The sequence below is a fragment of the Dysidea avara genome, chromosome 5 (assembly GCF_963678975.1).
Source record: "Dysidea avara chromosome 5, odDysAvar1.4, whole genome shotgun sequence".
Lineage (NCBI taxonomy): Eukaryota > Metazoa > Porifera > Demospongiae > Dictyoceratida > Dysideidae > Dysidea > Dysidea avara.
Window position 1 is genome coordinate 13,778,740 of NC_089276.1, and position 26,008 is coordinate 13,804,747.

General features: G+C 39.6%; 4 long non-coding RNA genes across 8 annotated transcripts in view; 2 read left to right on the forward strand and 2 right to left on the reverse strand.

Moving 5' to 3' along the window:
• Nucleotides 1-10,702: 10,702 nt before the first annotated feature.
• LOC136256698 (uncharacterized) lies at nucleotides 10,703-12,261 on the reverse strand. 5 transcript variants are annotated; one of them, XR_010701611.1, is made up of 7 exons: nucleotides 11,687-12,260; nucleotides 11,517-11,624; nucleotides 11,350-11,458; nucleotides 11,251-11,299; nucleotides 11,155-11,197; nucleotides 10,983-11,103; nucleotides 10,703-10,928 (listed from the first exon to the last, which is right to left on the reverse strand). It is a non-coding gene; the product is annotated as an uncharacterized lncRNA (long non-coding RNA). The 5 variants fall into 5 exon arrangements; XR_010701608.1 differs by having other exon boundaries at nucleotides 11,350-11,639; nucleotides 11,687-12,261; XR_010701610.1 differs by having other exon boundaries at nucleotides 11,350-11,624.
• LOC136256697 (uncharacterized) overlaps nucleotides 11,896-26,008 on the forward strand; it is a 124,161-nt gene continuing 110,048 nt past the window's right edge. The window contains exons 1-2 of the long non-coding RNA XR_010701606.1: nucleotides 11,896-12,056; nucleotides 12,108-12,225. This is a non-coding gene — a long non-coding RNA (uncharacterized lncRNA). The remainder of the gene's footprint in view (nucleotides 12,057-12,107; nucleotides 12,226-26,008) is intronic.
• On the forward strand, nucleotides 14,015-17,371 carry LOC136256699 (uncharacterized). Its single transcript, XR_010701612.1, has 3 exons — nucleotides 14,015-14,246; nucleotides 15,014-15,162; nucleotides 17,043-17,371. It is a non-coding gene; the product is annotated as an uncharacterized lncRNA (long non-coding RNA).
• Nucleotides 17,280-25,156, reverse strand: LOC136256696 (uncharacterized). Its single transcript, XR_010701605.1, has 4 exons — nucleotides 24,998-25,156; nucleotides 19,746-19,864; nucleotides 19,021-19,072; nucleotides 17,280-17,440 (listed from the first exon to the last, which is right to left on the reverse strand). It is a non-coding gene; the product is annotated as an uncharacterized lncRNA (long non-coding RNA).

The window sequence follows — 26,008 nt, forward strand, 5'->3', positions numbered from 1 at the left end:
GCAATGACAATAACTACCCATCACCAACCTTATCTATAAGCTTGCTATACTGCTCCTCTGAAGAATACTGTGACTGCTCTATTAGGGTATTTAGATCTGACTGCTCTATTAGAGTATATCGATCTTTTAAACAGGTATTCAGGGGGCCCTTCATGGGGCCTCCTGGGGCCCCTTTCAGGCTGGGGCCCGGGGCAAAATTCCCCAGTTGCCCCCCCCCCCCTGTGGGCGGCCCTGCTGATACCTTAATTCTGAAAACCATTAATAAACAACTCTTCTCTATCCAAATACACACGTTAATGTTGACCAGGCTTATTGCTCAGTACAGCCGATTAACTTGAATACCCATACTCAATACTGTACACTTTGTCATTTAAAAAGTAAACACAACAATACCATGACTAGAATGTAGAAATGGAACTCCAATTCAGTTACTCTAATAGACAACGTTGATTAATAGGCTTTAATGTAACCTTGGAGACAGCTGTACAACCGTCCCTCATATTAATGAATACTGTAATCGTATACCACCAGAAGCCTAAGCGGTTTGCAGGGGCGGATCCAGGAGCTGGCGAGGGGAGGGGCACAAACAGGCCAAGTTGTAGATGATTGGAGAGAGCCAGATTCTGTAGTTCAGTGTTGAGTAGCAAATAGTCACCTCTGACTACTGGTAAAGTAGATAATAACAACAACAACGACTAGTGTCTCACTGTTGTTTTTGCCATTTTGGCCTTTTCAGATGGTTGTGAAGTCATTAAAAGTGAATGTCTTATACAACAGCAACACGATGATTATTTTAGAGGCGCTTAGTACTCACGAAGGTTCTGGGTGAGCTATTTTGACTTTGGTTTCAAGTAAATTTGTAATAAATGTTAGTAAAATGTGCTTATTTTCATGTGTTTATAAACTGATCTTGGCCTGGCAAAGTTTAGTAGCTAGCTAGCTATTTCAATCAGAAGTATGGCTGGCTCCTCCACGAGGGGGGGGCATTTGCCCCAAATGCCCCATCCTGGATCCGCCATTGGTTTGCCTGGTAGGCGTGAAAACTAATAGTTTTTTTACTCACTGCTCCAAGCGATTTGCCTGGTAGGCGTGACAACTAATAGTTTTTTTATTCATAAAAATCGATCGCGTAATTGTGACACAGGTTGGGTTTTGTGTTATATCTCGATGGCCTTTAACTGGATTCCTTTCAAACCACAAAAAGGCACTCCTACGATAGTTTCTCCATCTACATAGCAATTTTCAGCTCATTCCTTCAAGCGGTTTACCCTGTGGGCGTGACAGACTTTCGACCTTATTTTACCCAAATAATCGGTCATACTGTACCTCCGTGAATGTTCAACGGATTCCTACCAAACGTGGTACTGAGATTCGCCTTAATGAGCCCTTTAAGTGTGCCAAATTGTAGCCCGAGTGGAGCACGCATTCGTGTTTTATGGCGGATTTTGCAAAGTGTGCGAAAAGAAGTAGAAGAAAAAAAAACAAAGAAAAAAAACCCCAAACTTTGGCCGCTCGTATCTCGGAAATGGATCGAGCGAGTTTCTTCAAATTTGGAATGTGGACTCCCCTGCCTAGCCGGCACTTCTGTAGCAACTTTGGTTTGAATCGGATAAGGAATCACGGAGCTACAAGTGTGTGAAAATCGCGTTTACTTTCTTCCTGTAAATATACTCACGGTGTGGCGCGCCGGCTTCTTGGGCCGCACGACACACTACCGTGTGTCTTGATATGTGACTGGGCCTGTGAAAATAGGGCATGTGGGCACAAACTACACCCCACCACACTATCAGTCATGTCTCAGTATTGAAATGCAGTATTTGCATTCTGTAACTTGTATCATATAGCCAATTAAATATTTGATAAGGGCTGAAAATTGCATGGCCATAGCATGTTGTCATGAAAAGGTATGAGCCATGAAAGTTTGAAAAAGTAGGCAAATTTTATGTGCCCACATGCCCTATTATCGCAGGCCCAGTCACATATATATATCTAATCCAAAACAGCCAAGCTGTAAAAAAAAAAGAGTGCGGCCCTGAGAAAGGCTATGGTGAAAAAAGATGTGAAATCCAAGGTGGCGGCCAAGAAATGGCTGTGATGGTAGGTTAATGGTAAAAATTTTAATAACGACAATTCAAGTGAATTTTGTGCCAAGACCAAGCGGCACCAAATTCACTGAATTGTTGTTATTAAAATTTTTACCATTAACCTACCATCACAGCCATTTCTTGGCTGCCACCTTGGATTTCACATCTTTTTTCACCATAGCCTTTCTCAGGGCCGCACTCTTTTTTTTTTACAGCTTGGCTGTTTTGGATTAGATTTCACTTCTTTTTGCATTTGTATACCCCAAAGCCGGCCTATGGCCGGCTTTAGGGCTTTTTAACCTGTCATTTTTTTCTTTACTACAGGAAGAAGAAAAGATGAAACAGGGTGATTTCTTTGTAGCTGACCTCTCTGCAAGGTGATCCTTCTAGCTGATCCCTCTACCGGATGACTTGTTTGTAGCTGAACTCTCTACAGGGTGATTTGTTTGTAGCTGAACTCTCTACAAGGTAACTTCTTCTAGCTTATCTTTCTACAGGGTGATTTGTTTTGTTTGTAGCTGAATTCTCTACAGGGCGATTTGTTTGCAGCTAAACTGCTGAACTCTCTACAATGTAACTTCTTCTAGCTAAACTCCCTACGGGTGGCTTGTTTCTAGCTGATCTCTCTATAGGGTGACTTGTTTGTAGCTGAACTCTCTACAAGGTGATTTGTTTGTAGCTGAACTCTCTACAAGGTAACTTCTTCTAGCTGATCTTTCTACAGGGTGATTTGTTTGTAGCTGAATTCTCTACAGGGCGATTTGTTTGCAGCTAAACTGCTGAACTCTCTACAATGTAACTTCTTCTAGTTAAACTCTCTACGGGTGACTTGTTTCTAGCTGATCTCTCTACAGGGTGACTTGTTTGTAGCTGAACTCTCTACAAGGTGATTTGTTTGTAGCTGAACTCTCTACAAGGTAACTTCTTCTAGCTGATGTTTCTACAGGGTGATTTGTTTGTAGCTGAATTCTCTACAGGGCGATTTGTTTGCAGCTAAACTCTCTACATGGTAGTTTCTTTGTAGCTGAACTCTCTACAATGTAACTTCTTCTAGCTGAACTCTCTACAGGATGACTTGTTTCTAGCTGATCTCTCTACATAGTGACTTGTTTGTAGCTGAACTCTCTACAGGGTGATTTGTTTGTAGCTGAACTCTCTACAAGGTAACTTCTTCTAGCTGACCTTTCTACAGGGTGATTATTTTGTAGCTGAATTCTCTACAGGGCAATTTGTTTGCAGCTGAACTCTCTACATGGTAGTTTCTTTGTAGCCGAACTCTCTACAGTGTAACTTATTCTAGCTGAACTCTCTATGGGTGGCTTGTTTCTAGTTGATCTCTCTACAGGGTGACTTGTTTCTAGCTGAACTCTCTACAGGGTGATTTGTTTGTAGCTGAACCCTCTACAAGGTAACTTCTTCTAGCTGACGTTTCTACAGGGTGATTTGTTTGTAGCTGAATTCTCTACATGGTAGTTTCTTTGTAGCTGAACTCTCTACAATGCAACTTCTTCTAGCTGAACTCCCTACAGGATGACTTGTTTCTAGCTGATCTCTCTACAGGGTGACTTGTTTGTAGCTGAACTGTCTACAGGATGATATGTTTGTAGCTGAACTCTCTACAAGGTAACTTCTTCTAGCTGAACTCTCTACAGGGTGACTTGTTTGTAGCTGAACTGTCTACAGGGTGATTTGTTTGTAGCTGAACTCTCTACAAGGTAACTTCTTCTAGCTGAACTCTCTACAGGGTGACTTGTTTGTAGCTGAACTCTCTACAGGGTGACTTGTTTGTAGCTGAACTCTCTACAATGTAACTTCTTCTAGCTGAACTCTCTACGGGTGGCTTGTTTCTAGCTGATCTCTCTACAGGGTGACTTGTTTCTAGCTGAACTCTCTACAGGGTGACTTGTTTGTAGCTGAACTCTCTACAAGGTAACTTCTTCTAGCTGACCTTTCTACAGGGTGATTTGTTTGTAGCTGAATTCTCTACAGGGCAATTTGTTTGCAGCTGAACTCTCTACATGGTAGCTTCTTTGTAGCTGAACTCTTTACAATGTAACTTCTTCTAGCTGAACTCTCTACGGGTGGCTTGTTTCTAGCTGATCTCTCTACAGGATGACTTGTTTCTAGCTGAACTCTCTACAAGGTAACTTCTTCTAGCTGATCTTTCTACATGGTGACTTGTTTGTAGCTGAACTCTCTACAGGGTGATTTGTTTGTAGCTGAACTCTCTACAAGGTAACTTCTTCTAGCTGATCTTTCTACAGGGTGATTTGTTTGTAGTTGAATTCTCTACAGGTGATTTGTTTGCAGCTGAACTCTTTTACATGGTGGTTTCTTTGTAGCTGAACTCTCTACAAAGTGACTTCTTCTAGCTGATCTATCTACAGGATGACTTGTTTCTAACTGAACTCTCTACAGTGTGATCTGTTAATAGCGGAACTTTTTACTGGGTGATTTGTTTGTAGCTAAACTCTTTGCATGATTGTTTCTTTGTAACTGAACTCTCTACAAGGTGACTTCTTCTAGCTGATCTCTCTACAGGATGACTTGTTTCTAACTGAACTCTCTACAGTGTGATCTGTTCATAGCAGAACTTTTTACTGGGTGATTTGTTTGTAGCTAAACTCTTTGCATGATTGTTTCTTTGTAACTGAACTCTCTACAAGGTAACTTCTTCTAGCTGATCTCTCTACAGGGCAATTTATTTGTAGCTGAATTCTCTACAGGGTGATTTATTTGAGCTGAACTCTCTACATGATGGCTTATTTGTAGCTGAACTCTCTATTAGGTACCTTCTTCTAGCTGATCTGACTACAGGGTGACTTGTTTGTAGCTTGAATTCCCTACAGAATAACTTACAATGTAATATAACTGAGTAAATTATAAATGCAGCTGAATGCTTTATTAGGGTGACTGTTCTATTAGAGTATCTCGATCTCGCATTTGCTGCACCTAGTTGCCTTTCGAATCATAACTCAGTGAATTGTAATCCGATTCTTCTGTACTACTGCAAGGACTTTCTATGATGATTATTCCAGCTACATACTGATTTTCAGCTCGTTGCTCTAAGCGGTTTGCCTGGTAGATACGAAAACTAATAGTTTTTTTATTCATAAAAATCGATCGCGTAATTTTGACACAGGTTGGGTTTCGTGTCATATCTCCATGGTCTTTATCCCGATTCCTTTCAAACCACAAAAAGGCACTCCTACGATGGTTGCTCCATCTACATATCAATTTTCAACTGACTCCTCCAAGGCATTTACCCTGTAGGCGTGACAGACCTTCGACCTTATTTTACGCAAATAATCGGTCATAACTCCGTGAATGTTCATCGGATTCCTACCAAAGTTGGTACAGAGATCCGCCTTAATGAGCCCTTTAAGTGTGCCAACTTTCAGCCAAATCCGAGCACGCATTCGTGTTTTATGGCAAATTTTGCGAAGTGTGCGAAATGAAGAAGATGAAGAAGGAGAAGAAAAAAAACGAAGAAATTAAAACGAAATTTTGTTCGCTCGTATCCCGGAAATGGCTGGAGCGATTTTCTTCAAATTTGGTATGTAGACTACCCTAACTGGGCGGCACGTCTCCAGCAAATACAGAGCTACATAGGTGTGAAAATTGCGTTTTCTTTCTTCCTGTTAATATACTCACGGTGTGGCGCGCCGGCTTCTTGGGCCGCACGACACACTATCGTATGTCTTGATCTAATCAAAAACAGCCAAGCTGTAAAAAAGGTGTGGCCCCTAAAAAGGCCATGGTGAAAAAAGATGTGAAATCCAAGGTGGCGGCCAAGAAATGGCTGTGATGGTAGGTTAATGACAAAAATTTTAATTACGACGATTCAGGTTTGTCGTAATTAAAATTTTTGCCATTAACCTACCATCACAGCCATTTCTTGACCGCCACCTTGGATTTCACATCTTTTTTCACCATGGCCTTTCAGTTAGGGGCCGCACCTTTTTTTACAGCTTGGCTGTTTTTGATTAGATATCACTTCTTTTTGTATTTGTATATTGCAAAGCCGGCCTATAGCTGGCTTTGGGGCTCTTTTAACCCATCTGTTGTTTTTTTTTATTTACCACAGGAAGAAGAAAAGAACTTAAAGACGATTTTTAATACTTCAACTATTTTTGATTCTATTATATAGTAATTATACAAATTATATACATATATTTATTAAATGTCAATTATTCCCCACAGGATAATTTCTTTGCACCTGATCTCTCTACTGGGTGACTTGAAATGTAGCTGAACTACAGGATGGTTTCTTTGTAGCTGACCTCTCTACAAGGTGACTTGTTTCTAGTTCATCTCTCTATAAAGTGGTTTGTTTGTAACTGAACTCTCTGCAAGGTAATTTGATTGTAGCCGAGCTTTCTACAGGCTTCTTTCTAGCTAATCTCTATATAAGGTAACTTGTTTGTACCATGTAAACAAGCTAAATTGGTCCTTCACAATCAAACTTCTAATAAAAATTGCTACAAAATAGACATGTTGTGCAATATCAGATCGGCTACATTTATCGGTTTGAAAATATTATCCAGTATCGGTTATCGGAAAAATCTCATATCAGTGCAACACTACTGTTTCTACCAGTCAAGGGATGAGCTACGATGACATGCTAATGTTTGTAACACGCAGGTACAATGTATCTGACCTGTCACAGCATCCATCAGACTTGTACATTTCTGACAAGTACAGTATAAGCTATTTTCCCTTCCTCATCCTAAGCTGTCTCAAAATACTTGTGTTGCAGCTCTATTATCAAGACAATGACCAGTACAAGTACATTATTAATATAGTGCTGTCTGACATGAGGTACACCTTAGAATCGAGGTCATGAAGTACACCTAGCTTTAGGACCTACTTGACATGGTCACTATAATGGGGTGGTCTTATTAATGAAGTCATGAAGTACACCATAGTTATGTTTGGGACCTACTTGAATGAGGTGTTCTTATTACTGAGGTCATGAAATACATCTACACTAGTCTGAGATGTATTTAACATGGCTGGGACATATAGTTAAGGGTTCGACTTCCCAAGGTTTTACCTTCTAATCATCTAATATTCTTGCTCATTCTTTCCATTCAATGTATCATCCATGGAGCTCCACATCTTAGCACCCACCCTGGCAAACCTTTACTATAATCCTCACTGCAACCAAGGAACAAGCAACTAATCCTAACGCTTTGACTAACCAGCATTAACAATAATCAGTTCTACTCTATGTAATGAATACCACATTGGATGATTCACTATCTGTCCTAGACTTCATGCTCCATGTATTGATCAATCTAGTAATTAAGTACATGCCTGCACGCTGTATATGTGACCAAATTTTGGAGAATCACCCTTATGGGTGCATTTGACACATTAAATATTTAGTTCTGAAGCACAGCATTATAAGTTAAATTCCTACCTAAGTAAGGGTAGAATAAACCATAGATACCCTGAATTACAAGAAAATTTTTAGAAATATTTGAAAAGTGCTTTCTGCTATTAACAGCACCATGCTAATCTCAAAAATTCTAATTGTTTCAGGCACGACCATAAGGGTGATTTTCCAAAATTCGGTCACATATACAACCTACTTAGAGATCTGCAAGCATTAACCAAACTGGTGCCAGCAATTAAAATGCTCTGTTGACAGTCAGCTTGGTTACTACAAGCAGCCCTTGATGAGTTGTGGTATAGTTGTCTATCATTGGCAACACTGCGGCGATTGGCACAAGACTACAACACAAGTGCTCCACCTTACAAACAACTGCTAGCATCTCCCACCAGGCCTACACATGCTAGTAATGATCTCACCAATGTCACCATTGGCCTTCACAAGGGCCCCTGATACACAACACCACTGTACAGTGACTGGTACACTTCACAAGGCCACTGATATACAATCAAAATAGACAGTCCTTCTTATGAAGAAATAAATTATTCCAAATTTAAACTAAATGAAAAATGGCTTATAAGGCCACATAAACTTTCTCATCCTCCTGTACTCAAAATAGCAGCGCGGGAGGGCGGATTTTTATAACTAGGGACCCGCCGATTATGCTCATAATTTTACCTATTATGCTATTCTGCACTGCTCAAAAATTTACCTATTATGCTTAAATTTATGCTCAATACTTACCCATTATGCTCAAATTATGCTCAATTATTTATGCCTCAGTTCTCATGCTCTGCCAGTTTATGGATAAATAATAAGTGGCTGAAGCACAAACTTACTTGTCAAAATGCATATCACAGAAAAGATCGATATACTCTAATAGAACAGTCAGCTATATGATTGTTCTATTAGAGTTACTGACTGTTCTATTAGAGTATATCGATCTCTCTGTGATACCTATTTTGTAAGTAAGAATTCATACTATTACACAAATATTCTACCTATTATGCTAGCATTATGCTCAATGCTTTCAGGCACCAATTATGCTCATAATTATGCCAGCATAATCGGTGGGTCCCTATTTATAACTAGATAGTTTACTTAGCTAGCTAAAATGACTAAAAAATTAACGCAATTTTCTTAGACTTCTCTAGCAAGGTACCAACTACAAAAGGTGCTAATTGGCATCCCTTAGCCACCAGTGGTACAAAAAATCCTTGATGAGGTAAGTAAAACGGCGATGCAGGTGGGGATGAGAAACTAATATGTGGCCTAATGAATTGATGTTTGAACATTCACTATACCCTGACCACACAATCTGTTTGTGTGAGTGTGGCGGATAGGTGACATATCAGTTTATGTCTATCACTGGTTACAAAACTATACTAGAAGCTTGAAATTATAATCCTATTGGTATACGTATAACCTGTCATGAGAAATAATTCCTACCATATGACATATCAATCTCTGCACTTAGAATATTTATTTTATTTAATGAATTTAAATTACATACTGAACACCCAGATACTGTAAGTGCATAAAAGATTAGCTGGTTAAACTGTTCCAGTGATCATGTCTAAGTGTAATGATATTAAAAGGTGTGCATATACAATATTAATGTTATTATCTGCTTTACCAGTTAGGCACTGAACACACTGATAGAATACTAGTTGCCTCAGGGGGGTCCGACACCAACCGGAATCCGACACAAATTACTTGGAATCCCACAATGTTATTTGGAAATTGGGCAAGAATTTGGAATCTCGACATATGTTCTATAAGTCCGATTATTTCTCCTGTTTGCCCTTCCTGCTCGGTGGGGAGGCCTGGGTATGCTTGTCCCCACAAGAAGATGTGTTAGTGAGTTGGCTGCATCTCGTGATGTCATGGAACCTCTTAGCCAATGTATATTGAATCATGATTTGAGTTTTGTTGAGGCTGTTGCCTCTCAGCAGGCCAGAAAGGCCCTTTTAAGGAAAGCCAAATCTGAACACTGTTCTACACAATTTGCTGAGCTATACCAACAGCTTGGGCCTTCCTTGAGGCGTGCGATGGACTTGGCTACTGTTAGAGGTGCTTCAAGCTGGCTCACCACCTTACCTTTGAGTGAGCATGGTTTCACTCTTCATAGATCTGCTTTCCAGGATGCTTTGGCTTTGAGGTATGGTTGGTCCCCACTTCGTCCTCCTTCCCTTTGTGCTTGCGGAACCTCCTTTTCTGTTGAGCATGCTTTATCCTGTCCCAAAGGGGGTTTACCTTCCTTGCGTCACAACGAGATTAGGGACCTTACTGCTACCCTTCTTACTGAGGTTTGCTCCCAGGTGTGTGTTGAGCCAGAGTTACAGCCGGTTCAGCATTCTGATGAGTTCCCTCTTGCCACCTCTAATACTCAGGATACGGCTCGCTTGGATGTTGCTGTAAACGGTTTCTGGGGAGGTCGTTCGGAGAGATGTTTCATTGATGTCCGTGTTTTTAACCCTTTTGCTCCTTCTAATAGTTCCTCCTCTCTGTCGTCCTCCTTTAGGAAGCATGAAAAGATTAAGCATCGTGCTTATGGTCAGCGGGTTCGAGAAGTGGAGCATGCCACTTTCAATCCAATCTGTGCTGGGGGTGGTAGGAAAGGGCAGTCCATAAAGCCCGGGAAAAAAATTATTTCTTTGTATTTCTAGTAAATTATACCGTATATTATCTCGTGTGCTGTGTTGCAATCAGCTTAGTCTCGTGTAATCTGGCGCGGCCGCCCCTTCGCAAATAGGAAGGGTCTGGAGACTCTAGCATAGTGTACTTGTGCGAATGGAATGTAATTAGACGTGGTTTTCCGTAATTAGATTGCACCATTATTGTTAGTCATTGCGATATTCATATCCAGTGGAACGCTCAAAAAACTCACCGCTTCTAACTTACAAGACTACTTAATTATTTTTTTAATATGCCATCCTTATTCCTTCACGATAGCTAAGTTGTTCTAATTGGACAAGACTCGTGACAAGCAAAACAGAAGCCATACACTGTTAAAAAGAACGTGTGCCCACCACACAAAATCTTGTGTGAAACACTTGCAACTTATTTCACACATTTCCTTGTGTGCTTAGCACACAAAATTTGCGTGGTGGGACCACATATTTTTGTGTACCCCGTACATGACTTTTGTGTGTCTAGCACATGACAGCCATGTGATGCATACATGATTTAGGTGTTTCCCCCACACTAGCTTTGTGTTATTTACCATAATATAATACCTTAAAGCAATAAAAAACACAATAAAAGGTACAACTTGTGATGTATGTATTTGGTCTGTTTTGTAGGCACCAGAATCAGGTGGGTAGGAGTAACATGGGTGGCTAGTCACAGACACCCCTCTACCATCTTGAATGAGGAAGTATGTGGTCCCAACTGCCATCTAGAGAAGCTCCTTCTGTCAGCACCAAGCTTGACTTTATTTTACACTGCATAAAAAATGTAGCAATAATGAACATATCTTGAGTACACAATGTTCGTACCTCAAACACTGCAAATATCAGTTCATCTTTGGGCATGACATCACACACACACACACACACACACACACACACACACACACACACACACACACACACACACACACACACACCAGATCTTGCTCTGTTAAATGTAATAAAGTCACAATGGACACAAAAATAAGAATCTTATTACCTCAGTCAAGGACTCCGAGTCTATAAAGTGGCTCATCTCAAACCTGCATTAATATCAATTTGGTAATACTTTGTATAGGAAATAGCACTGGCGTACCTGTTTCGGCTGTATAACTGTACAGTTGAATTTGGTCATTATTTTCTTCCTGCATCAATGAAGTTACATGACTACAACAGCAGTAGGTTGGTGACTCACCAATGGAGCGGACAAACCGCATCATCAATGTAATTTGGTTACATCAGTGGAATATCAGTGATGGGGCGTATGGTGGTAAACTCTTCAGGAATGCATGGAACATTGCCAACTAAAAAAACACATGAGTACTGAGCTACAAACAATTTAAATTTTAATGGAAAACCAACTTTATAACAGCTTGAGTACTAGCTATACAAAAAGAACTGTCGTTTGCTTCTTCCAAGCTGCAGCCTGTATGAAGTCTGCATTATCCATAACACGGCAATTCCACAATTCTAGAAACAGCTACACTGACGTTACGGCTGAGTACCAGGTTTGCCACAAGTGCAAAACTTACACGCTGGAACTGTGTGGTTTACAAAAACAGTCATTCTTGGCAACAAATTTCCACTTCAGCTCAGTATAGCGAGACTGAGCAGCAGAGCTAGGCTGGGTCAGTTCCGACGCCGCAGTACGGCCACTTCAGTACGGCATAGCACTTCCAGTCGTTAACAACAGCTGAGGTCCAACTAAGGCGACTATTCATTAGTGAAGAAAAGCAACGCAAACTCTAGCTGTCGGAGCCCGTCAAGTAACCAAGGAAACTAAAGTTCCCGGTAATTTTACACAAAAAAGTGCGGTTAGCGTGTAATAAAATTAATATTAAATTTCGGGACCACTCCAAAATCAGCCTTGCAGTATGTTGCTGTGATTAAAGACTTCGAAAGGTGAGTGATTACATCAGCATCAAACCTGTTTGTTATACTCTCGATTTTCAGTACGGTGAGTGTCCGAGAACAGGACTCGAGATATGCGATCGAGACGGCTGTCTGAGCAGTGAGATGCCAGCTGAGACATCGATTTTTTTTGTTCGGTTCAAGGAAAGCTGTATAACAGGTTCATCTAATAAGTGGTGTTTGCTTGTAAGCGGTAGTTGGCTTACATGTTGTGACAAGAGCACGTCCATTGAATACACGTGATACGTACCTGCCTTGATGCAACTAATTTTTGTCACACATAGTGGACTATTTCTTGAGAATGGCTTGGTAGGTAGCAGCAAAAAATTAAGCCTTGGCTGATTGCTCATGAGGCGTCTTGGCATGCAGTAGCTAGTTGCTTCTTCCTATAGCAAGAGTTCGTAATAAACTAGTGTTTTTAAGACTTGTTATTTTCAGTAAAAATGCAGTAGAGATCCAAGCTATAAAAAGTACTGAAACAAGAGATGAGTGATGGTATTACAGCATAGCTCTATAAGAAAATCCTTACATTGGCTTTCTCCCCAAGCTACAGTGTATACTGCAATACCATCATTCATCAACACATGTGACTGTTCTATTAGGGTGTGTGCTGTATTAGAGTGTTTCATGTCAGTTTCTAGCCTACCAAGGGGTGTGGTCATTATAGTACAGCCAGACCAATAAGTGGTATGGCATCTATGTTTGAGTAAATAGATTGTTAAGATGTATAGTGTATGCTGTCGACTTGTATGAGTCAACCTACTGTGAAGTTACAGGTATCTGGGTGTCCAGTACCTCTACAGTAGCGCAAGCACTTTAAATAATGTTGTGGTGTCTAAATATGCTGCTCAAGGAAAGTGTTGATACAGAAAATTAATGCCTTGAGTCAATGTGGTTTCATTGCATGAAGAAGATGAAGAATAGCCTGATTGAAGATAAAAGGAAGGCAGGCCGCACGCTCGTCAGAATCCCAAAAGGCACATCCTAGCTGGTGAGTTTAGCTTTGTTGTTGTGGCATAAAATGGTGGCCATGCGCTGCTTCGTTTGGCCTCTAGCCTTGTGACTGCAGGCTGTGAAACTAAAATTTAAGTATTGGTGATTTTTTTATAAAATAATTATATCCGGCCACGCATAAGTGTTTTGTTGTTTGTAATGCTGCATTTGATGTCAGATGGACTAAACTTTACTACTGTGTCACACAAATAATACGCATGATTGAGCTTGTTAACTGCCGACTAGTCACCGGTCAAAGTGTTGGTCAACAATCAAAAATACAAGCACAATTTAATATGCGTGATTTTAAACTCTCACCATTTCATGTGCTTCACATTTTCCTTTCACTGCTGGGTATCTTCTCAACAACTTACTAAAGTCCTGATCAATTGTGCACAAGAACAGGTACAGTACTATTGTATAAATGTATGCTTAATCATACAGTTATATGGTAGTACTGTATGGTAGGGATTTGGATTTTCTTCCCCTTTCAAAATCATCCAAAAGCAGCCTCTTTTTACTTCAAAACAGCTTGGCGGTATTAGTTACCAAGCCCAATGATGCCCTGATGATGGACAATGCTACAGGCTTCATTTCTTCACTGTTTGACATCGCTTCATCATGAGATGAGCATGCTGCAACTACAGTGCTTGCATTGTGGACCTATATCTTTGTCCTTCTTTGTGTCCTAATTTTTTCTCCACAATTGTGTACATGTTGATTCATGCATATGGTACAGTGAAATCTGTCTAAAGCGGTCACCTTCAGGCCAGAAATATTTGGCCTTTATAGAGAGGTGGCACCCTAACTCAATATCCTCCATAAAGCAGCCATAGGCCATAAACTGAGGTTTGGCCTTTAAACAAAGGTTCCAGGGACTTATAAACTCACGTTTAGTTACATAAAAATGCATTTAGCTATACTCCAGTACACCGCCTACTTACACAGCAGACAAATAGCTAGCAGAAAAGAGCCTGAAGCTACTCTGAGTTTGGAGATAGCAATTGAGCTGATTATGATTCCTAGCTACAAAGTCTGTGAAGTAAAACCAGGGACTTCCTTAAAGATGGTGAACTGTTAATGTTAACTAAACAATTACAAATCCAGGAATCAAGATCGTGAGATGAGCTTTAATTAGAATCACACGAAGAAGCAAAGCCATGGAGTGGCCACAAGCTTTTCTATACTGTGAGTTTATAACTTTTCCGTATTACATGCAGAAGTATGAAGTAGTGCAGCTAGTTTATACTCACCGTAATGGCTATAGCTGGCTGCTTTGTGCGAGGTCTTTTGTATAGCGAGGTGCTGTTTGGGACTGCTAAAGCTGGCCGTTATACGTGTTATAGAGGTGACCGTTTAATGCAAACTATTTCTGTACAAACTGATTGGGAATTGGTCAGGACCGTAGTCACGTGGCTGTTATGTTGAGGTGACCGCTCAACTCAGGTGACCGTTGAGGGAGGTTCCACTGTAACTCATGAGTGGATGCATATGGCTATCACAGGAATCATGCGTAGTTTCTGAAGTGACTAGATTGATTGCAGAAGTGCTTCTCGTACTGTTCTTCATTTGTAATGCTGTGTAATGGGTAGAATGTTCATTCTTGAAAACAAACCGGAATCACTTCTCAGTGGTTGGGGTGCAGTTTCTCTGTAGTGAATGAATAGGTTTTAGAGGCGCTTCTCTTACTACAGCTATTCTAGTGGACATTTCCTACTCCAATCATGGCTAACTCTGTATATGACTTAAGTAAGAATCAAATGTACACTAGCATAGCTGCACCTCCCTTGTTAGCTTTATAATTATATACTTACTGCTACATGTACTGTTTCTTGTCCTTAGGCTTAATTTGCTGTCTAAGTTCCTAATATCTGTGATTATAGATTCAGATTACAAGTTTTGTAACATTAAGTTTTGTGCAAAATATAGGTAATAAGAATTTTAATTGTGCATAGGGCCTTGCTTGATGGTGGTGCTGCAGTGATATCCTTAATTGCTGGCAAGTGTGTTCTAAAGAAGAAATGAAGTAGATCAGAGTTGTGGGAGCAGTTTATTATTGACAGCTTCATTAGAACAGTGACTGTTCAGCTTATTCTGACATTTGGTAATCAGATAATTCACACCTCAAAAGATAACTACCGTATTGCCTCAAATAGTGGCCAGTCTCAAATAGTAACCTGGTCTCAAATAATGGTCTGGGTAGTTGTCTACATGTTTATTTCACTGAAGTAGCTTTTCACCCAAGCCACTGGGTCTGGGTGAAAGTTGCTCGAAAGAAATCAACGCCCGGGCCACTATTCAAGACAATACGGTATTTTTATATTATCTGTATACAATTCTTACTACTATTTAATGATCAGGAAGCACTCTATAGTGACTGGTAATACAGTTGAAGGCTTGAAACCAGACCAAGATTTTAGCCCAATTATCTTTTCCTCTCACATAACCAATCAACAGTAGTCATTTCATCTCACATAACCAATCAACAGTAGTTATCTTTTGAGGTGTCTAGGTTTTATTATATATACAACTTCATTTTAATTAAACCGCAATCTGATCCACATTACTATTTTGTGTATGTCCGTGTGCATGTGAGACTCATTTTTTGCTGGTAAGATCAAGTGAGGATCAACATACTCTAATACAACAGTCACCTTGAGGTGAAGTTGTAACTATGCTCTTAGAATGGGCAATTAGCAAGCTAAGCAAAGGAGCATAATAGGTGAGAATAATAGAATTGTTGGAAAGAAAAATAGGGGGAAGGAGCAAGATAGACTCATCCAACAGCTTATGAGATGCCTCATAAACTCCTGATTCATCCATGCTCGGGTGTTTACAATAGCCAAATATATAAGTGATGTGTAAAATACACATCTTATGTCAGTAATAGTGATAATTGTTGCCTATGTGTCTTCTGTGTGAAAACATACTTCACCAATGTACTATGCAAAGTTGCAGAACCAAAGTTACCAAACACATTGTCTAGTTAAAAGGTGAACTATTTGTGAACATGCAGTGTATGCAACTATTAATAAATATGACACACACTACACATGTGCAGGGTATTCCCTAAAGAGCGGTAGAGTGGTGCTGCACCACTCTACCTTGTTTTGATGTGGTAAAAGGAATGTATATAATTAATAAATGACTGATGTTGGTAGTAAATTGACAATTTTACTACTCTACTTTGCTGGGGAAAAGTCTGCATGTGCATATAATACACACCCACACTTGAAAACTACAGTGGAACCTGTCATAGTTGCCACCTGTATAGAAAGGCCACCTCTCCAAAAAAGCCAGCTTCAAATTCCCAATACTAACACACTAATCCACTTGTCTAAAGCAACCTATTAAGACCAAAATATTTTGTCCCAAAGATGACTGGTCCGCTGTAACCATAATATACATGTGGTCATGTCTACCCAGTGAAACAATGGGCTATCAGGTGCTACAAGTCAGTGTGAGCAAATTCTGGGAACAGGACTTTTATTAGTGCTGAAGGTCTGTAGGACACTTGGTCCAAAAGATATTAATTCCTTCTATAGGTACCATGTCTCGTGTGGTCACCTGAGGTCCCACCTTATCAGATACAGTACACGCACAAATAGGCACAACACATACAGTACATGCAATACAGACCTACATTGCAGACAACAGACGCACACAGAGACATATACAGAACGATACACACACTACACATCCAATGCTATAAACTCAAAAGACCATAACTCAGTGCTTAAAAAATATATTAATCTGAAAGATTTTCCATCCGCTAAACTATGTTGTTGCTCACTATACTGACCAAATTTCAGTAAACACCCTTTTCCAATCTTAAGTTATGAGTCGTCAAAGTTGGTTGTATGGAAGACCCCTTCTCAATATGTGACTGTTCTATTAGAGTATCTCAATCTTTACTGCTAGGCTAACTGTAATTTCCACATGAGAAATGCATATGTTGACCTTGGTTAAATCTTTGCCTCATAGGTGATCAACTACAGTAGGCTCCTGTATATGGCACACATGCGAGATTAAGACCAAGCTCCACCAGGAAATCAATATAACAGCATCCTTCAACACATCCATGCATAGATGACTTCTCGAATACTGTATCATGTACTGCAATACAGAATGTTGACAAACTATAATTTTGTCAAAAAATGTTTAGAAAATTTTGCATGGTATACACATTACACAGAATACAGAACATTAAATGAACCTTACTTCAGTACGATATTGATGACCTAAATCTTTACAAATTCAATTACATCACCATACACAAATTTTAATGTTTTGTTCTATTTGAGTGTTCTTTGAGTGAATGGACACTTGTTCTATGAGAGCTTTTCTGACCTGTTTTCTTTCTAAGGTCGCACGATTGGAATCTGTAGGAATAATATGGTGCACATTAACATCATTACAAACATGTGACCGGATCTGCAAAAACCCAACACAATAGCGCATTTTTCAAATACCTGTTTATTAAATATTTATAATCTACTTAGCCAAGTATACCTTATGGCAAAGTTTCAGCCTCATATGCCAATAACTTTCAGAGTTACAGCCCTACAAAGTAGCAACAACAGAAAATCGATTTGTACAGTAAGCATAGGGAAATAAATTACAGGTGCTAGTTTACTAAAACGGTTGTAACTTACGAACGAATTGACGTACTGGGCAGAAATTTTCACCATCGTGTTTGCCATGGATAGGGGAATCATGTACTGGGTAAGTTTGTCCTTCTATCACCCTTCTTCACTGCATACAAAGGAAAAATTTGTGAAGAGAAATCAATCACGTACGATCGCTTCGACGTGACGTAAACAAACTCTCATAACTTGCATATCCTTGGGTCTACTGGAATGAAACAAAGATTTTCCAACTCCTCTTGAGTAGGCGAATAAGAAGATATCCAGGTTTTTATTGTTACTCCCTTCCTTTACTAAGAAAGAGGCATTCAAAAAATTTACAGAATTTTTTCAATAATACACAAATATTTCACCAAGAGTTCATAATATATATACTGAGGAGAGTATCCTACTCTCATATACCCCTGTAGAAGGGCGTATCGTGAAGTTATGACGTAATACTTCTGAGTTTGCCCGTTTTTCTTTGTATAATTAATGATGTCATTAGTTGAACTAGTCTGGTGTAGCCGACCCACGCGCGTAGCGCGAGGGTCTGGTGACAGCCGCATTCAGTACCTGTGCAGATGGAATGCAATTAAATTTGAAAATACGCGCGAAACACTTGGATAATTTCTGGTAACAGAGTGCGACAGCTACTGTACTTGCACTTGAATGACGTCTATTTCCTCTACAAACCCTTACATTTGTGCTGGTTGTGGAAAAGACATAAGAAGCCCGCCATAATCAGTGGCCAAATCGGAATAACGTCATAGAATGTTGTTAATTGGTCACTAAGCGATCTGATTGGACGCACCAGTTTTTCGTAAGGCTGGCACAGGTACTGAATGCGGCTGTCACCAGACCCTCGCATTACGCGCGCGGGTCGGCTACGCCAGACTATAGTTGAACATGGTATTGATTGAACGCGTGCCTAACAACGTCTCTAGCTACCAAATTAATCTAAGCGTTTCTCACCAAACTACAATCGTTCCTTCATGGGTTAAGACCGCTTTGTAGGCATTTCTTGCTAGGCCATTCGCAAATACGGCTATCCTGAGCGTCACGAGTGTGAAACGGTGCTAACGATTCTTGTACTTTTATGGCTGCTTGCACGTCACAAACCGCAACATCTTGTCGTCACGTCATAACTTCACGATACGCCCTTCTACAGGGGTATATGAGAGTAGGATACTCTCCTCAGTATATATATTATGAACTCGTGATTTCACCCATTGTTTTCAATTCTTTATACTGGAAATTTAGGCTTGCGCTATTGTGTCGTGTTTTTGCAGATCCGGTCACATATATACATGCACTCAAGAAGTATTGCTAGTTACCTGTTCATGATTTCTTCTGAAACTGTAACATGAAGGATCTTATATGAGTTTCCTGTAAATTTACACATCTTAAATTACGATTTAAAGATTGTGCAAACAAGAGATCATTATGAAAGGAAATACCCTTAGTAATTTAAATTATGAGCTGGTGCAAAAAGATTAGCCTGGCAATAAATGTACATATTCAGTTGGGATGTACATTAAACCATACACTAGATTCCAGCATGTGGGAGTGTTGAAGTGATGCACTGGTTATAACTGAGACAGAGTGGCTGCAACTGTGTGATTAGTAAAGTTATCTTTTTACCCAGTAGCGAAGCCACACAAAATAATTGGTGACATAACAATCACAATTGGTATTATCAAATAGCCAAATACAGGGGTCTCTCCTGAGTCCATTATCGGCCATTGATTGACTGAAAATAAAACAGTAGAAATGAATGTTGTATTAGAATATTTTGTCTAAGGTGTGCATTGTATTAGGGCAGGTAAACAAATGGGGCTTCATTTACCCAAACGTTTCGATTATTTGAATGCACTCAGGGTCCAACAAGTTTGGAAAATAGAGGAACCAGATTTTGACAAGATTTGATTTGACAAGTTGACAAAGGTGAACACTGTGTGCCATTCACATACATGACCCCCCAAACACACACAAATTATTCCTACACCCGTTTGATGCACTGAACAACCAAGCTGAACTTTAAGCCACAAAAATAACTCACAAGTGGCATGTGCCATTTTGGGTTTCATGAAATTTCTGCCCTTTGTCTCTTGTCTCGCCATTAAAGACTCCAACCTTACCAACCATCTTCTATGGCTGCACTGATAACCATTGGTTCTCCTACAGAAAACAAAGCACAGTGACCACACCTCCAATGACTATAATGTACCACCAGAGGATCACTCAAAAAGATGAACAACTTGTGATGTGAAGATTGGGTATACAGGCTGTGTGTATGTACATTATACATGTATCTATACTATACATAACAGTGTATAACTGCGTTGAAGGGATCCAAGCAATAACAGATAGCAAACAGAGATACGAATGACAGTTCTATAACATGGCTCTGGAAAATCCCTACTTTTACACTGAACAGATTTTGATAACATGCCAAAACATGCTAGTTAATATTTATAAGCATGCTAGAAATTGTTCACTCAGATGTTCTATTTAATGCCCACCACACAGCATATTGTGTTTAAAACCATCGAGTTCAGTAGAGCTGAGCAATAGTTGTGTCTATCGATCATTGTGATAGCAAATAACAATATCATTATTGTGATAATGGTAGTATACAATTGTACTATCGTGATAATTATATTACACACGTCTGTGCTAAGTCAAAAACATGGATAGTACCATATAGCCAGAAAGTTTGGCAAATTTGGCAAGTGAATGACGTTTCGCCAAACTAAAATGCGCCAAATCGTTTGTCAATAAAAATCTGTATTAGCTCAACAAATTCACCAAACTTTGTTCTCACCAAAATCCTATCTCGGCAAATCCGCCAAAGTTTCCTCCCTCCAAACTTTCCGGCTATATGGTATTAAAGTTGAAGAAACTGTAAAAGTCCTCACCACAAAAATTACAACTGTAGTACATAATTGTTTTTACTAATGGAGTGTAAGAAAAGCAGATATGTGGAGCGTAACGGGATTATTTATGAGTGTCTGTAACTGGTAGTGATATTGTGATACTGTTATCATGATGATAGTGATAGTTGTACTAATGCTCAGCTTTAAAGTTCAGTTTAATTGTGATGCAGAAGTACTTCTATATCATTCTAAAAGGTAAAGTATTAATCCTTTAGTAACAGTGAGGCTGGTTCTCTGAAGCGACTATATAATTCTACCAGTGATTTACCCACTACACATGTTAGTAGCTGTGAATTACATTTAACAGTTCTCTATTTTGCTTCAAAAGGACCTGAATACCCTTGGCACTCTCTTGGCAGATGAGATTTAACTGCACTGCATGTCCTTAAATATACTAGATCCAAACACCATATTAATGTCAAATACTACCTCTATAGAACGATCTTGAGGACAACTAACCAGCATAAGTATAGAGTTCAATAATTCTCTATCATGGTCAGACCACATTACCAACACTGCCAACAAAGCTATGAACTTTCTCAAACATCACCTCCTAATAATGTCAAAGCATCAGCATTAGTGCTCTGCGATATACCGGTAATACTGTTTATCATACTGTTTATTGTGATAAATTATCATAACCGATTGTCATACCGCGACAGCCTTTGATAACCAATATATCAAAATACCGGTATATTAAGGTTACAGGTTAGGCTCTTAATAATAGGTTATTATTTTTCGATGCAATGATGATGATGCAATAGTGGCACCATAGAAACTCAAGCAGGTGTTAGTGAGAAGGTTGTTAATTTCAAAGTGTTGTATAGCCATGCGATAATAGCGGAGGAATCATACAAAGTGAGTGTTAATAATTTACTGAGGAAGGTAGTCAAGTGTAAAATTAAGTCCCATAAAATTGGTTGAACCAGCGTTTAGCGCTACTGCTTAATGTGGTTATTATTTATCAAAAATAGCAGCTATCAGCCAATTAGTACTAATTTTTTACAGTAGTGTCAATGGGTGGTTATATTATCTAGGTCCTGTTGTGGAGACTTTGTGGGAAAACTGACTAAAGGCTGGTTAGTTATCATATCTTTCAAGGATAAGGGCAATTAGTTCTGCTACGAAATACCGCAAGTCCACTACCGTGCTGTTACAATTTGATAACAACTCAATTCGTTCATGGGGACCTACAGTTGTAGAAATCACTAAGTAATAGCTTGTTAATGCTAAACATCATGATGTGGCTTCCCATGAAACCAATCAACAGTTTCGCTGTTTAGTGCCTACATTTCTGTACAAGCGCTTCCCTTGTTGAGTGTATCACCACTTATGTTATCACTTGTACATTAATATACCACGTATTTTTAGTATGTTCTTCCATGCAAAATGTTTAAAACAGAACTATAAGCAAAGCTCCTACAACTTATCTGGTAACCCGTAACCTTAATGAATACTAGTATAGGATTGATTTTAACCCAGCCTTTGCTGTTTATTTGTTGATGGTTTAGCAGACATGCCCTAAAAAACTTGAGCTTGTCACATTACAACACATGCCTACTTGTACTTATATTTTAGGTTTTCCATACTAGGCTCAAGAAATGATGCAGTAGTTACAATAACAAGCTAACTATATACCGATATAGGGAGCCTGTATTCCGCGGAATACGGAATAGCATAATTACGGAATAAGTGAAAATCACATTCTAAATATTTTGTTATTGTTTATAGCCTCTATAACATTTAATATACATTCCTCACCTCGTAGAGAACACAATCACGATGGCACCGATCCTCGGAGCGATCTTTAAATAGGATATGTACAAAGATATTCACTCTAGAACAATCTAACTAAGCTAAACTACTGTTAAATACACTTCACTACATAATAACTAGAAAACTAGAAGTTCTTTGTGCTATACTTGCTCATACCAGCTGTCACACACGAGCAGCTAGCTAGCTAACGGGCCGAATAGTTTAGGCCTGAGGACAAAACAATCCACCCCCTAGGTAGCTACCCTGCATGCATGGAATAATCTGACCTTTCTTATAACTCTGTTACCATTTCCTAAAGTGTTTCAAATAAACTCGGAGAATAATACTGCTTTCAGCTCCCAACATCAGAGCTCCAACCTCGGCTCTAACATTTCATATATAACTCTAATAAATTTGGGCAGTTACTCGTGTGTGACAGCTGGTATGAGTAAGTATGGCACAAAGGATTTCTAGTTTTCTAGTGATTGTGTAGTGAAGTGTATTTGATGGTAGTTTAGCTTAGTTAGATTGTGAATATCTTTGTACATATCCTATTTAAAGATCGCCCCGAGGATCGGTGCCATCGTGATTGTGTTCTCTACGAGGTGAGGAATGTACATTAAAATGTTATAGAGGCTATAAACAATAACAAAATATTTAGAATGTGATTTTTGCTTATTCCGTAATTCTGCTATTCCGTTATTTCGTATTCTGCGGAATACAGGCTCCCACCGATATACCACAATATTTTCCTGTTACTAATACCGAATTTCAATACCGCCGAGCAGTAATCAGCATACTTTAACATTTTCCAACCCATAATGGAGTATAGAGTTTGAGATCCCTAAAGAGCAGATAATTATCCATTTCTGTACCATCTATAATGCATATAAAATTCTAACTACTTTTCTCACTGTGGAAAACGTTGACATGAGAAATGTTACTAGCCCAGTTAGTGCCATACCCACACCACACACACAATTGTTCATAAACCGATTTCAGAAACCAGTAACACACCCTACATCTAGTCTTTAGCTGGCTTCATAGCATGCACCTGGTTGAAATATATCTGGCTGGTGGACTACACTTGTCAACAATGAGGCGGAGCCTAAGAAGGGCCAGAATATTTCCAAACATTGGCTTGCAAGCCAACAATATGGCTTGCATAAGACATATCATGCTTTACTGAACCTATAGAAGTACTTTGCTCTAGAAATTTACAACATACTTACTGTATACACAAAAATAAGAATGAAATTGAGCTTACAGCTTGTTACAGGCTTTAGAGGTTACGAAAGTCTATAACCTTGAAGAAAAGTTGAAAATAGATTATACTTAACTCACAACAAAATGAGAAGCTGTAGTCTTAAAGCTTAAGTCAAAAAATTCCCTACATGATACTGCTTTGAGCCAATTAATAATATACCAGTACATCAGCCTATTTGCATGGCTCACTTACATATACACTGTAGATATATCACAGGCCTTGTGTACTGGGCCTGCACAGGTTGTGTCCTTTTCATTTTCTCTTATTTGCGTGTCTCTTCTCTTACTAGGGACTTTAGTGAGTTTTATCGCAAAAGACTCGTAGGGGAGCCTCCCAAACAGTTACTACAAAGAAGAATTAGTTAGTTATTGCTCAAGTCTTCAATCATGTGTATCCATGGCTCCAGATGTCAAGCTCTGGACACCCTGCATTCCCTGTTCTAGCAGACCACATACTTGCTGAGTCCAGGGTGTCTACTGTTTGTAATTTACCTAGGCTCCCTTCGCTCTATTCTGTTCTGTGGCTTCTGTTTGTAGGTGTAGGTATAGGCACAACCTTTTAAACAGAACATCTTAGCATAGTGTTACAGTGTGCTGAATGGGCATGCCTTTAGGGCCGGTTCCTGTATCTTTTAAAACATAAAATAGAATATCCCATAATTTAACACCCAAATACTCTGGCAACCAGGCTGTTATTATAGTTTCTCAGTATCTCCTATAGACCTTGTGTGCACTAAGGCATGGCACTTTATTACATCATTAAAATAAAGCATCCACCAACTTTTGAGGGCAAAAACATACACATTCTATATATGCTCAGAAAAAAAATTTTTAATGCTAATACGAATTGAAGGAATCATACTGAAAGATATAGTGCTGCTATAAAGTTATTAGGTAATAAGTACATAACATACTTGTGCCATGGTGAGTTATTCCACTTAAAAAAGATTTATACTCAATACTTTTGCCCTAAACCATTGTGAAACCTGAAGCCGTAGCTTTGCTGCGTAGTGCACACAAGGTCGTATCTAGCTATCATCGTACATATTTTTTATACTTCAGCAGGAATTAGGACCTGTGTAGCAGTGATGTAGTATACACTACCTTTAGCTGTGGTAATTATACGGTTAACCATGTGATTCCAAAAACTTTCAAGATTCCAAATAGCGCGCGTGTCAGTTCAATCACAGAAATTTGCGTAAGGTTTAAAGTCGCTACCATCGAGGCTACCATAAAGAAGATAGTTTCATAAGTACAGGAACTAAAACTGGTATGGAGTGTCGCAAAGGAGTCACTGGGCCTCCGGAATGTACGTGCATAAAGTATGCAACCCAGCACATACATCGAAACATACCTCTCACAGCGATTGCTCCACTTTAGGACTGGTCAAGAATCATCCCTCCAGTTCACACCACCTTTTGTGTACCAGCCACACGCTAGACTGGGTACCGCACACGGACTCGTGTGGCAGCCACACAAAATTGAATCGCGTGACCGTCACACTGGCACGTGTGAGCAGGTGGGCGTGTGGCTACCACACGATATGGGGTAGTTATAAAAACCGGAATCGAAACGGGAAACGAAACGAAACGAAACGAAATCAGCCTACACTCTAGTAGAGGACAATCACTATATTATGCACAGTTACACTATAATATATGCACGCAGTACCTGTTTATGCATCAAGCAAGACTCCAGGTCGCAGATTTCTCTGCACGGCGCTTATCGATTAGAGATATTAAACGCCTGCTCCTATCCGAGGGTCTGGGGACTATACAATAGACCTTATTCACTGAATTAATTTCATAGCGCTTATAACCCGTTGCGAAGGAGTTGTCCGCCAATATTCGCCATTTGCAATACCAAAACCATAGTAACATCACAATTCTCCGCCAAATTCGCCATTTACAGTACCATAACTATGGTAACATGATAGCAACCGTTGCGCTCGCCCAGTTTTAGAACTCAAAATGGCGTCCGAAAGACTATCACCATGGCAAATAGAGTGCCTTGTATGGCTTCGCGTGACATCCGAGGGCGCTTACTGTTCTAAATGAATAAGGTCTATAGAAAAGTTCTGTGCTTGGGTAGGTGAGCCGTTGATTGTCCCTTAACCACTTTCATAAGAAGCGAGCCACAGATGGATCCCTATGGCTTCAGACTCGTCAACCCACTGCTTTTTTTTTTCAGTTACCGTAAACGGTTTGTAATGATCAAGTAGTTATTCCTAGTCACTCCTCTTATAAAAGTGGTCAAGGGACAATCAACGCTCACCTACCCAAGCACAGAACTTTTCTATTGTATAGTCCCCAGACCCTCGGATAGGAGCAGGCGTTTAATATCTCTAATCGATAAGCGCCGTGCA